The 12,930-nt window shown below is 41.2% G+C and overlaps 1 protein-coding gene across 12 annotated transcripts in view; it reads right to left on the minus strand.

Annotated features, from left to right (window-relative positions):
* The window catches only part of DMD (dystrophin), a 1,858,252-nt gene that overhangs the window by 673,459 nt on the left and 1,171,863 nt on the right, over positions 1 to 12,930 (minus strand). The gene's annotated exons all lie outside the window — the stretch shown is intronic.

Below are 12,930 nucleotides of genomic sequence, written 5' to 3' on the forward strand. Positions count from 1 at the left end.
CGGCACAAGTGCCAAAGAGGAGTCATGGTGTCGCGTTTATACCGCACATTTCTTCCCGCCTCCCATCTACTTCCTCCTCCCAGCTTCACCTGAATATTCATTGCGGGCTGGCTCCGGCCTCCCTTGCGACCTCATCTGTCGCTGCGCATGCACCGTTGACGGCAATGGCCGCATGCGCCGTAGAGCGTCAGAGCGGCGCACTGTGCACATTAACTGAGGGCATAGGCTCCGGCCGGAATTGTTTCTCAGGAGCGGAGCATGCGCAGTGACAGATGACGTCTCCAGAAAGGCCGGAGCCAGCCTGCAATGAATATTCAGGTGAAGCTGGGAGGAGGAAGTAGTTGGGAGGCGAGACGAAGTGCGGCACGAACGCTGCAACATGACTCCTCTTTGGCACTTGTGCCGCAAGTTACGGATCAGATTGTGGAAAAAGTACAAAAATAAAAGCATAAAAATAAAGGTAACACACACACACCTTCCTCATAATGTCAGCACCTCAGAAGCAGAAAAGGTGCTGACAGATTCCCTTTAAGACCTGTGTACGAGAACCATGCTGCCCTAAAAATTTTACAAATAGCTACTCGATCTTAAACAGATAGCTAATACTTTAACTAGAGCACTTGGAACTTAACTACCATGTAACGCTTACTCTTATAATACATCCTATGTCACCAACGCCTACAACTCTGGAAAACTTTTGACGTCCTATGGACAGAATATTCAGACCTCAACCTATGAAACTTTTTTATATGTCTCCATAACATATCAGAAATTACAGAGCCCAATTGGAAATTACAGTGTCCAATTAAGGTCCATATATACTTTGGGTAAACATTGGCCCAAACCACCAACTTTGGTGGGACCAGCTGACTATCTGAAGTGTATTGGGGCCTCCAGACTCATCCCCGACAGATGATGTTGGGGGACAAAAGAGTTGGGCATATTGGATTTTAACTTTTGTTCTCAGAAAGATAAGCCACTGCCAGAGATGTCTGACATTATTTCTCCTCTCTCCAGTGAGAACACATGAATATTCAGCTGTGCTAAACATTTACATGTATTGCGAGAATGAGAGAGATAAATGTCTGGAAACAGCTGAAAGCCATTGAAGGTGTATCTTAGCTTTATTGGTAAACAGGGTTTGGCCTAAAGTTTGCATGCGGAGGTTTATCGGTAAGGCTAAGTTCAGTATTTTGTTCATGTCCATAGATTTCTCCTGCTATCCACCAGTACAATCCACTAAAAATGATGGATTGGGCATCTGTAGTGCATCCGTATTTCCGTAAATCCGTTTTTAAGAAACACAACCTTTTAACATGTGACTAATAACTCATCTGTGTTTTTTTTTTTTTTTTTACGGAAATACAGATGCCAAAGGTTTCAATCCGTAGAAAATAGTGGATCCGATTGATTTCTACGAGGGAATGCACAAAAAAGGGTCTGCAATAGACATCAATGTGCACTAACTAGAGTACAGAAATACAGATCCGTAGATTAAGGCCCCCTGTGAATAAGGCCCAAATTCACAGCTCGCCCTTTGTCTCGTATTAGGCTATGTGTTGAAAAGACTTTTAAAATGGGATGTCGATGCACATTCAGACGTTGTCAAGTGGCCCCTTGACTTGAACCCGAACATAGTGATATTCCATTTTCTGTACATACACATTTTTTGTGAGTGCCTCAGAAATGTGGTCTACCATTTTTTTGAGTCCCATACAAACACTGTAAACAGTACATTCAGAATCAAGTCATTCAAGCTAAGCATCAGCATTTCATGCATTGGCAGATTGGCAACATTTAGCCTGATGTAGGGCAGAAAACAATATGTGAACATAGGGGAAAAGCCTTACTGCCTTAAAGGAGTAGTTCACCTTTTTTTTTTTTTCTTTCAAATCAACTGGTGCCAGAAAGTGCCAGAAATTTGTAATTTACTTCTATTAACAAATCTCAAGTCTTCCAGTACATATCAGCTTATCAAATAAATACTAGTGATTTCTGTTGGGTCACTATGCAGATGTACACATAACACCTCCACTAGCAGACAAACTGTAAAAGGGACACATCAAACGATACACTGACATGACTGCAAGCTGCCTAATCCAGAAGTGCTGGCAATGAGGAGAGCCACATGGGACTAGTGTTCCATAAATTTTATAGAGAAGAAAAAAAAAAACAAGGGCCAAAAAACTCGGAAGACAAGCAAATTCAATTATTACAATTGACTGCAGGGATGCCTATATAATATACTCCTATACAACCCTAGTGTATCCCATGTATTCCCTAGTGTATCCCATTTCATGGCAACATTCTTCCATATACACTGACAGTACAAGGACACCAGGATCATTTTAATTAGGGAGGAGCCTAAAAAAGCTGGATCCAGTCCTGGAAAACTGGGAGAAGTTTCCCAAGACTGGATCAAGCTTTTCCAAGCACCCGGAGCACATCGGCATGGAGAGCAAAAGCAGCTGGCTGACAAGCCAACGTCTGAGCCTAGCAAAACACTTTGCTTTGCTAGTACTGTAAATTTGCTCCTCCCTAATTCTAACCAAAGAACAAAAATAGTAATGATAAAAAACACGCTGTAGTATAAACTTAGAACTTTAGAACTTAAAGACGTCTCCTCCAATGCATCCACTTAGTTCTAAAAGTACAGACAGATCTAATGCAGCTTGTATTTTATTCATTTGCCTTTCATCCTCATATTGGTATTTACACAAACTTTTCATGTTGAGCTAATGTCCAACACCCACAGGGAAAGCAATTACACACAATATTTTACTCTCAGTAAAAATACCACTTAATGCAAAATCAAATGCCACAAAAGCAATGAAATGTTTGATCTGTACCAACTATACTTCAACATAGTCAGAAAAAGATATTTCCTGACTTAACGAAGAGAAATAAATCCTTTATTTATTTGCTATATTTTGCTTTTCTTTTGTCCAATACAAAAAAGATTACATTTTTAAGGAAATATTTCAAGTATTAAATTTTTTTTTTTTTTTTTTAAACAATGACAATGCAAGACAATGTCAGTTTCACATGCGAAATCAGCTGCGGATACCTGCCTATTCACTAATGGGCTGACATACTCACAGCATTATTGTCATCCAGCTGCGAGTATGTCAAACTCAGCGACATAACCCCTGCTTTGGGAGCTCCCTGCGGACAGTCAATCAGAGCACTGCCCTGCGCACTGATTGGCTGACCGCCGGGAGACTTGGGATTGTCATCTCGCTTCAAGTATCCAAGTGCCGCCCCCATTAACCCCCTGACACCGGGAACATACTTTGCTACCTCCACGATCCGGCCACAGCTGAGGCTTCCAGAGGTTCTGAAGTTCTGAAGGGAATTGGGGGCCTCAGATGCGGCCAGATCGTGGAGCAGGCAAAGTATTTTTCCGATGGGGGTTAATGGGGCCAGCACTTACAATGACAATCCCACTGCGAGTATGTAATTACATTAACACTGACAGGCGAGGTATCCACAGCGGATTTCGCTGTGAACTCGCAGCATGAAATCCGCTGCAGATACGTTTTGTGTAAATCCAGCCTAAGGCTATGTTCACACAACGTAACAGAATGGTCTCTGAAATGATCATCCCGTTCGGTACTGCAGTACCGACCAGATGATCTTTACAGCTGCAGAGTTCTGATCCGGGCGCATCAGTGCGTGCCCACATTAGAACTCCCCACTGCATACTATTGAGCATGCGTCCGCAGCCACTCGGTCAATAGTGTGCACTGACAGGGTTTTCTACGGCCGCTATCACTGAATAGCGGCCGCAGAAAACTGATATGTCTGTTCTCTGCAGCGCCATGAGGGATACCGGCCGGGATCCCATAGACGGACATGTAACATATATTACCATAATAACGGCCGTGGTTTTACGAAAATATACGTTGTGTGAACATAGACTAAATCTGTACAGTCTGGAGGAAAGAATGAAAAGGTGTATGAACAAAATCTTTCAATATGTTAAAGTACTAAATACAGTTGAGGAGGGACACAATCTGAGGTTAGTTGAAGGAAATAACTTTTTTACTTTACTTTTAATGAATTTAAACCTGCCTGGGATAAACATACATTACTCTTTTTTTTTTTGTAAAGATAGTCATATCAAGGCCTGTTTGCAGAACAAGTTGTACTTTGTAATGGTTCCATTTTGGTATTCAAAAAAGTTTGCCCATCACCATGAGGAAATTGAGAAGAGAAGAGGAACTCACACTGCTGGCTGCCACTGCCACCCTATGAGCAGATAGAAAGCAGTGCCTTCATGTTATTCTTCTGTGCTGTTCAAGTCCAGGCCAGCAAAAGGAGTGACATAATTCCCAGACTCTGTATATATGTATATATATATATATATATATATATATATATATATATATATATATGATTTACCTTATGCACAATATTATTACATATCACCATACTATAGATATGACCACCATACTATGACTGAATTAGATCTCCACACAATGACTGGAAAATACACCATGCCATGTCTATATAACACCACAATATTATGACATGACGAACTCACCATACCAAAAACATATAAAATACTGATCAGATGCAGTTAAAAACCAGAATACACAGTTTCATCCAGTGACTCACAGGTAAAGTCATGTCTGATTGGGGATGTTCTCTTTCCTTTCATCTTCTCCATTCTGCTTAGATTGAGGGCAATGTGGAGAATGCTCAGGTTGGAAATATAGAGGCAATGTAATGGCTACTGAGGTGGTATTGTGAATGCCGATATTAGGGCATTGTTGCTGACAGTAGGTGGATATAGTATTTGGAAATTGAGGGGGAAGACATTCTGAGTTCTGCCATCATAGGCATACAATAGAGTCTCTATGGACGGGACAAGGAGACTGAAAGTAGTCTGAGAGGTTGAAGGTGCAAGGGATGTGATGCAAAACCTCTTTCACATATGTATATGTTTTGTCTGTGGGGCAAAAAGCATGATGTGTGTGTGCATAGCAGGGCTGTTTGTGTACAGTGTTGAGCTTCAGTTTGTGTAATGTGTAGGCCTGTGTGCATCTATAAGGTGCAGTACTGTGTTTGCATAGCAGAGTTTTGTGTGTGTTGGCATAGCAGTGCTGTTTGTGTGCAGTGTTTAGCTTGTGTGTGTGTAATGTGTAGGCCTGTGCATGTCTGTAAAGTGCAGTACTGTGTTTACATTGCAGAGCTCTGTGTCTGTGCAGATAGCAGAGCTCTGTGTCTGTGCAGATAGCAGAGCTCTGTGTCTGTGCAGATAGCAGAGCTCTGTGTCTGTGCAGATAGCAGAGCTCTGTGTCTGTGCAGATAGCAGAGCTCTGTGTCTGTGCAGATAGCAGAGCTCTGTGTCTGTGCAGATAGCAGAGCTCTGTGTCTGTGCAGATAGCAGAGCTCTGTGTCTGTGCAGATAGCAGAGCTCTGTGTCTGTGCAGATAGCAGAGCTCTGTGTCTGTGCAGATAGCAGAGCTCTGTGTCTGTGCAGATAGCAGAGCTCTGTGTCTGTGCAGATAGCAGAGCTCTGTGTCTGTGCAGATAGCAGAGCTCTGTGTCTGTGCAGATAGCAGAGCTCTGTGTCTGTGCAGATAGCAGAGCTCTGTGTCTGTGCAGATAGCAGAGCTCTGTGTCTGTGCAGATAGCAGAGCTCTGTGTCTGTGCAGATAGCAGAGCTCTGTGTCTGTGCAGATAGCAGAGCTTGTGCTTGCAGTGAAGAGCTCTGTGTGTCTACAGTGTAATGGTACTTTTACACGGAGCGATAATTCGCCCGATCGCACGATTAACGATTTTGAATGAACAATGTTTTTTTATAACGATCAGCGTTTAGATGGAACGATACATCGTACGGAAAAACCGTTATGCGATCGCTTAAGCCTATCTCGCACATAGGTGAAATCGTTGAAAGAATGTTTACACGAAACAATCTGCAAATTTTTTGCGAATGACCAACGATAATTTGAGAACATGTTGAAAGATCAAAATGAACGATTTCTCACTCGTCGTTTGATCGTTGGCATCGTTTACACGGAACGATTATCGCTCAAATGCGATCGTTATCGTGCAAAAATGAACGATAATCGTTCCGTGTAAAAGGACCTTAAGGCTATGTTCATGCACAGTATTTTTGGTCAGTATTTTGCACTCAAAACCAGGAATGGATTGAATACACAGAAAGGCTATGTTCACACACTGTTTAAATTGAGTGGATGGCAATCATTTAATGGTAAATAACAGCTGTTCTTTCAAAACCAACACCCATTGTTTTAAAACAATGACAATTATTTGCCATTAAATCACGGCCAGCCTCTCAGTTTCAACAGTGTGTGAACATAGCCATTCTGTGTTTCCAATCCACTCCTGGTTTTGGTTGCAAAATACTAAGCAAAAATACTGTGTGAGATCATAGCGCTGTATGTGAGTGTACATAGAAGAGCTGTATGTGTGTACAATGCAGGGCTGTGTGTGAGTATACATACTGTAGCAGAGCAGTGTCTGTGTACAGGGTAGAGCTGTGTGTCTGTGCACAGCGCAAAGCTGTGCATGTGTGTATACAGTGATGACTTGTGTTTGTGTGTGCTGTGTGTGTGTGTTTGTGCAGTCCATGGCTGTGTGTTTGTATACAGTTTAAAACTCTGTGTACAGCGCAGGTCTGTGTGCGTGTATGTGCAATGCTGTGTGTTTACAATTTAGAGCTTTCTGTGTATGTACAGTTCAGAGCTCTGTGTGCATACACTGTAAGGTTGTAAGTACACACGCACACGCACACACAGTGCATGTCTATGTAAACCAAAGAGGACAGGTGTTTTCCTAAGGTTACCTGCTCCTGAGGACATAAGTTCCAGCTGATGCAAACTCCTACAATAGAGTCTAGCTCCTCCCACCCATGAATTGATCACATGGACATTACATCCCCAGGGGTCCTATAGCCAACACTGCTCCAGGGATCCTGTCCTTTAGCAGCCCAGGTGTGCTATATCTCTTCCACATCAGAGTGCTCACATAGGGAGAAACAGGTGAAGAGCTGGAGTCTGCAAAGAGGCGGGTTAGGCAGGGTTCTGACTACTAGCCACAAATATGTCCCTTGCTATTGGTCCCTAAAACTATGCTATATCTATATCTACTGTATAATGTCTTCAGATCAGGATGAGATGTGCTGGGGCTGAGGGAGGAGGCATTTGGGGTTTCTGATACAATACGGAGAATGAAAACTGAAATGGGGTATTGGTGGATGGGGATGGGCAGGAGTATGGGACATGTGAGAGGGAACTAGCAGGTGGTAAAGGGAAGCAGTAATTCTCACAGACAGGCATGCAGCTTTGTTTTCAGGGGAGAAGCTGCTCTACTCCATGAGTAGTTTTACTGTGGGGTGGATTTGGAGAAACATAGCTATCTTTTCTGTATAGACAGTGCAGCTGGATGTATATACTTATGACAACTGCGCTGCATGAGAGATAAAGAGCTCAAAATCTCATAGACTGATTGAAAAAGTAGCAATCTTATATTCCTGAAAGGCCATGATGGCAGGTAACTACTACTTTACACTTTCCAACTCAGCGCATTCTGACTGATGTCCAATCAAAAGCTAGGAATCTAAAATATTCAACCGAGTCATGTGAAATTCATAGAAACAGCAGGTGTTTGTCATGTCAAATTACAAGTTACAAAATTCAATGTCAGAAATAAAAGTCTACAGGAAATTCAAATGTGATATAGAATGCTGGCTTTTAAGCTCATGTATACATCTACATGTGCAGCAAAAATACTGTAGCAACACATAGGAATACAGAATGTCCTCGTATGAATACCTTTACCATTTATGCTAGCAGTGACACAAAACACACAATAGAAAAAACTAGGGAAGTTGCTTTTAAACAAATGAACAACCCCAATAATCCTTATTAAACCCTCCCGATTATCTCTTATGATGCTAAATGTTGCCATACACATGATGTGATACATAAATAATCATATTCAAAGACACTGGTGGCCTCCATAATCTTAAAGCGGATGTACCACCCGGTACATCCTATTTAACCTGAACCCACGGACTGTTTTTTGGACCGCCGCCCGGTTCCCATGCACGGCGCCGTTCGATCCAGTGGTACCGGTCCGTGCTGAAGCACTGGAGGTCCTCCGGCCCGGCCTGCCCCCAGTGGGAGAGAATTTCCTCCCCTGTATGATGCGGCTCGCTTAGAATGAATGGAGCCGCGTCATATAGGGAAGGGAATTCCCTCCCACTGGAGGCGGCCCGCCGGCCTCCAGTGCTTCAGCACGGCCCGGTAGCGCTGGATCAAACGGCGCCGTGCACGAGAACCGGGCGGTGGTCCGAAAAACAGACCATGGCACCGGCTTCCCAGTGCCAGCGCCGTTCGATCTGTGGGTTCAGGTTAAAGAGGATGTACCGGCTGGTACATCCTCTTTAATACTCTTTTAGATGTTATGACATATACTTCAAATGAACGCCTATCTGGTGGATCTGTGCTAATTTAAGAAACCTATTACATGGATCAGCTATTGTGTGGTCAGGGACACACGTACAATTGTTTGCTTCCATCATTTGTAATATTAATGTATTATGTAATATTCCATCTATCTTTGTAATATTAACTATATGTCTCAAGCTTTCATTAAAGTGCAAACTCTTTGTACACTACAAAATACATTTGTACCTGGAAAAAAAAAACAAAAAAACAAGCCTGAACATGACCCTTTTTTTTCTATGAACCATTGTACCTTTGTTTATTAAAGTGACTGTACCACCAGGCCCAGGCTGAAGCACTGGAGGCGGACCGACCCACCCTTAGTGGGAAGAAACCCCTGCCCCTCTATGACATGACTCCATTAGAACCAATGGAACCCTATCATAGAGGGGTGGGGGTTTCCGCCCACTAAGGGTGGCTCAGCCCGCCTCCAGTGCTTCAGCCTGGGCCTGGTGGTACAATCACTTTAAGGCTATGTTCACACAATGTATACTTATATAAAACCACGGCTGTTGTACAACGGCCGTGATTATTACGAGAATATGTTACCTTGCCTTCTATGGGATCCTGGCCGGAGCGTATACACATGGTATAGGCTCCGGCCAGGATCCCTAGCAAGATGTCAGGTTTCTTCGGCCGCTATTCATTGAACCATGTCAGTGCACACTCGCTCCATAGTGTGCTGTGGGGAGTTCTGATGCGGGCACGCACAGATGCGCCTGCATCAGAACTCTGCAGCTGCAAGATCATACGGCCAGTACTGCAGTACCAGCCGGGATGATCTTTTCAGAGACCGGCCGTTCCGTGACCCAGCTGGGTCACAGAACAGCTGTTCTCTTACACAGTCTGAACAAAGCCTAAAGGTGTTTCCAGCTAAATCTTTTTCTTTCAATTCACATGGTGTCAGAAAGTTATATAGATTTGTAATTTACTTAGATTAAAAAATCTCAAGTCTTCCCATTACTTATTAGATACTATATGTCCTGCAGGAAATTTTCAGTCTGACACAGTGCTCTCTGCTGACATCTCTTGCTGAGACAGGAACTGTCCAGAGCAGGAGAGGTTCTCTATGGAGATTCCCATAGAAAGCCTCTTCTACTCTGGAAGATTCCTGTCTCGGCCAGGACATACAGTAGCTGATAAGTATGGGAAGACTTGAGATTTTTTAATAGAAGTAAATTACAAATCTATATAACTTTCTGACATCAGTTGATTTGAAAGAAAAATATTTTCGCTGGATAACCCTTTTAAAGCCTAAAACATTAATGTTTTGCTTCATTGCTCAAAAAAGCCTTAGCATCTCTAGACTATGATATGTTATTTATTTGTAATCGGTTTTAATACTACTGCAGTTTGCTGCATTTTACAGTTTGCGGCTGGGTTCACACTACGTATATTTGAGGCTGTATATTTGAGGCTGTATAGCAACCAAAACCAGGAGTGGATTGAAAACACAGAAAGGCTCTGTTCACATAATGTTGTAATTGAGTGGATGGCCGTCATTTAATGGCAAATATGTGCTGTTATTTTAAAACAACGGCTGTTGTATTGAAATAATGGCCGTTATTTACTGTTATATGGCGGCCATCCACTCAATTTCAACATTGTGTGAACAGATCCTTTCTGTGTTTTCAATCCACTCCTGGTTTTGGTTGCTATGAGGACCTGACATGAGGACCAAATACAGCCTCAAATATACATAGTGTGAACCCAGCCCAAAAAGGGTTCCTATTCGTGATGAGCGAATAGTGAAATATTAGAATATTCGATATTCGTACAAATATCTCCTTGATATTCGACTATTCGATCGAATATTCGATCCTATTAAAGTCTATAGGAACAAGTATTCGATTATTGAAAAACATCTATTCGACCACTTGGAGGTTCACCAAGTCCACAATGACACCTCAGGGAAAGGGAATTTGAACGCTTATTGAATATTTATCGAATATTCAGCGTACTATTTGATAATATTCAAAACTATCGAATACCTTACTATTCGATTGAATATCTATTTGATCGAACAGTATTCGCTCATCACTAGTTCCTATTAACATCTGTAAATTTTACTATTGAGTTCTATTGAATTCAATAGTAAAACAGATTGTACACAAATGTATACAGTATATTTTATGGCTCTAATTTTATGACCATAACATTGTCAGGCCTCAATGTTGGCCTTTTTACTGCCCCCCCAAAAAAATTTTAGCCATATTTTAGCATGCATTTTGGAATTAAACTATAGAGTTTGCCACAGCCAAAATATAGTTAAAATATGGTTAAAAAAATGGCCACAATAATATAAAAGAAGTGGCTCAAAAGAAATAAAAATGGCAGAAAATCTGCATATAATAATAATAATAATAATAATAATAATAAAAAAATTAAGCTGTAAAAATATGGATTAAAACAGTTTAGGAACATAGTCCAAGAAGTATGCCTCATTGTAGAGTAGAGGCCCTGTTACAGTAAATGAGTATCAGCCTTCCTTGGGCAATTACTGGCTATTAAGGCTGAAAGGTGTTTAGAGAAAGGCCCAGTTCACACTAAGCAAAAACTCAGTAATCCCACCATGCTTACTGTCCTGCAGTGTCTGAATGGGAGGGTGTGTGCGCCTCTGCTTCCTCCCCTCTCTGCTCAAAGAATTGACATGTCAATTCTTTGAGCAGAGAGCGGCGGGAGCAGAGACGAGCATGCCCTCTCATTCAGACACTGTAGGACACTGAGCATAGCGGGATTTCACCTTTTTTTCTTGTTGCGAACTGCTCAACATGTTGAAATACAATGATCTGTGCAGTGGTGGTAGCAGACTGTCGCTGACTTCAATGGCTGCCCGCACAATATACTGGTCGTTCAGGCAGCCCCTCTCGCTGCTCCCTGTCTTTGCATGTAATAGCAAATGCAGTTAGTGGGCAACCTGGGGGAAGCAAGAGCTGAGCTGAAAGGTTGACGCTTGCTTCCCCTTGAATATCATTTTATGTAATATGATCTTTACCTTACATGACCTCCATATGAGTCACACTAAATAACTAGGCTACACTTAGTATCTAGGCTTTGTACCACACTGTTAAATAAATGCCTGCATTTTCTATGTATTAATGTGCTTTATTAAAGTAAATTGGAAATTTTTCCGCCAGTGCCCAAACCACATGAAATAATGTCCAGAACTGTTTACAGCCATCAAAATATTAAACATGCTAATTATTTATGACCTTTTTTTTTTTTTTTTTTTGCTGGGAGGGGGGACGGGGAGGCTTGCATTTTGCACCTGTTCATACATTACACACAGGAAAAAAGTATAAAAGGTATAGCAATATTCAATATTCAACTCCTACAACAAGATGCTACCCTCAAGAAGCATAGTAGAAAAACTTCATCATATAAAAATATACCTTTTATTTAATTAATTAAAAAAAAATTAAATAAAAATATTATATATATATATATATATATATATATATATATATATATATATATTAGTAGTATGTGTAAGGAGGAATAGAGACGTCACATATGCAATGGAACATAGCCAACTCTAACACCCAGCTATACAGGTAAATTTATCACATGAAACTGAATAAAATAGACAAAGTTGAAGTGGTACCAATGTGAAAAAGTGCCAGATGATGAATAAGCAGCCAGACATTAACACTGATCAGTATAATCCCCCTGATAAAGGGTGTTCCGAAACGTGTGGAGCCACTCTCCTCCCAATAACATAGGTCATAATGTTCTATAACTTTTTGTGTCTTGCATTTACACTGACTTTTATTAATGTTCTCTCCACCTTTACAGGGGAAAAAAAATGTTCCAATCATTTTCCTTTTTTTTTCATCTGGGTTGGGATTTGTTCCCATTTTTAATATATAATGACAGATGGGCAGACAGAACTCCTCCACTTTAATGTGAGTTCCGATAGTACCGGTATTTTATTATTTTGCTATAATCTGCACAGTGAAGAAGTTGACAGTCATCTGGTTAATATTTTCCAAAGTTACTTTACTGAAAACATAAAGAAATATGTAGTATTGTACAGGTAACTGATATCTTGGTAGAATTGTATCTGTAGTTTCTAAAATAAATAAACCTATTAAAAGTGATAGCACTGATGGTGAAAGATACATTCAGATCTGTGTGTATGTGATGCCTCTATATAACACTTATCATAACTTTTATGATGCATGAAGTCGATGTCTCGAAGGCTAAGGGGGATAAATGAAGAGAATGCTTGTTCTGGCACCCAGCTTACTTTCTGATAATCTAGCTCATCCTTCTTGGCTGACACCAGACCAAGAATAACATTAAAGAGTAATAAACCCTTTCCAGCAAACCTCTTATTCCATGGTTCACTGCCCCCAGGTCTAATCTATCAATCCATTTACAGCACATAAAAGGTAAGAAAGCCATTATAAGTCTGCAATGTGCCTTTGCAGGAGGTATATGACATAAA

Source organism: Dendropsophus ebraccatus, chromosome 5, assembly GCF_027789765.1.
Source record: "Dendropsophus ebraccatus isolate aDenEbr1 chromosome 5, aDenEbr1.pat, whole genome shotgun sequence".
Taxonomy (NCBI): Eukaryota; Metazoa; Chordata; class Amphibia; order Anura; family Hylidae; genus Dendropsophus; species Dendropsophus ebraccatus.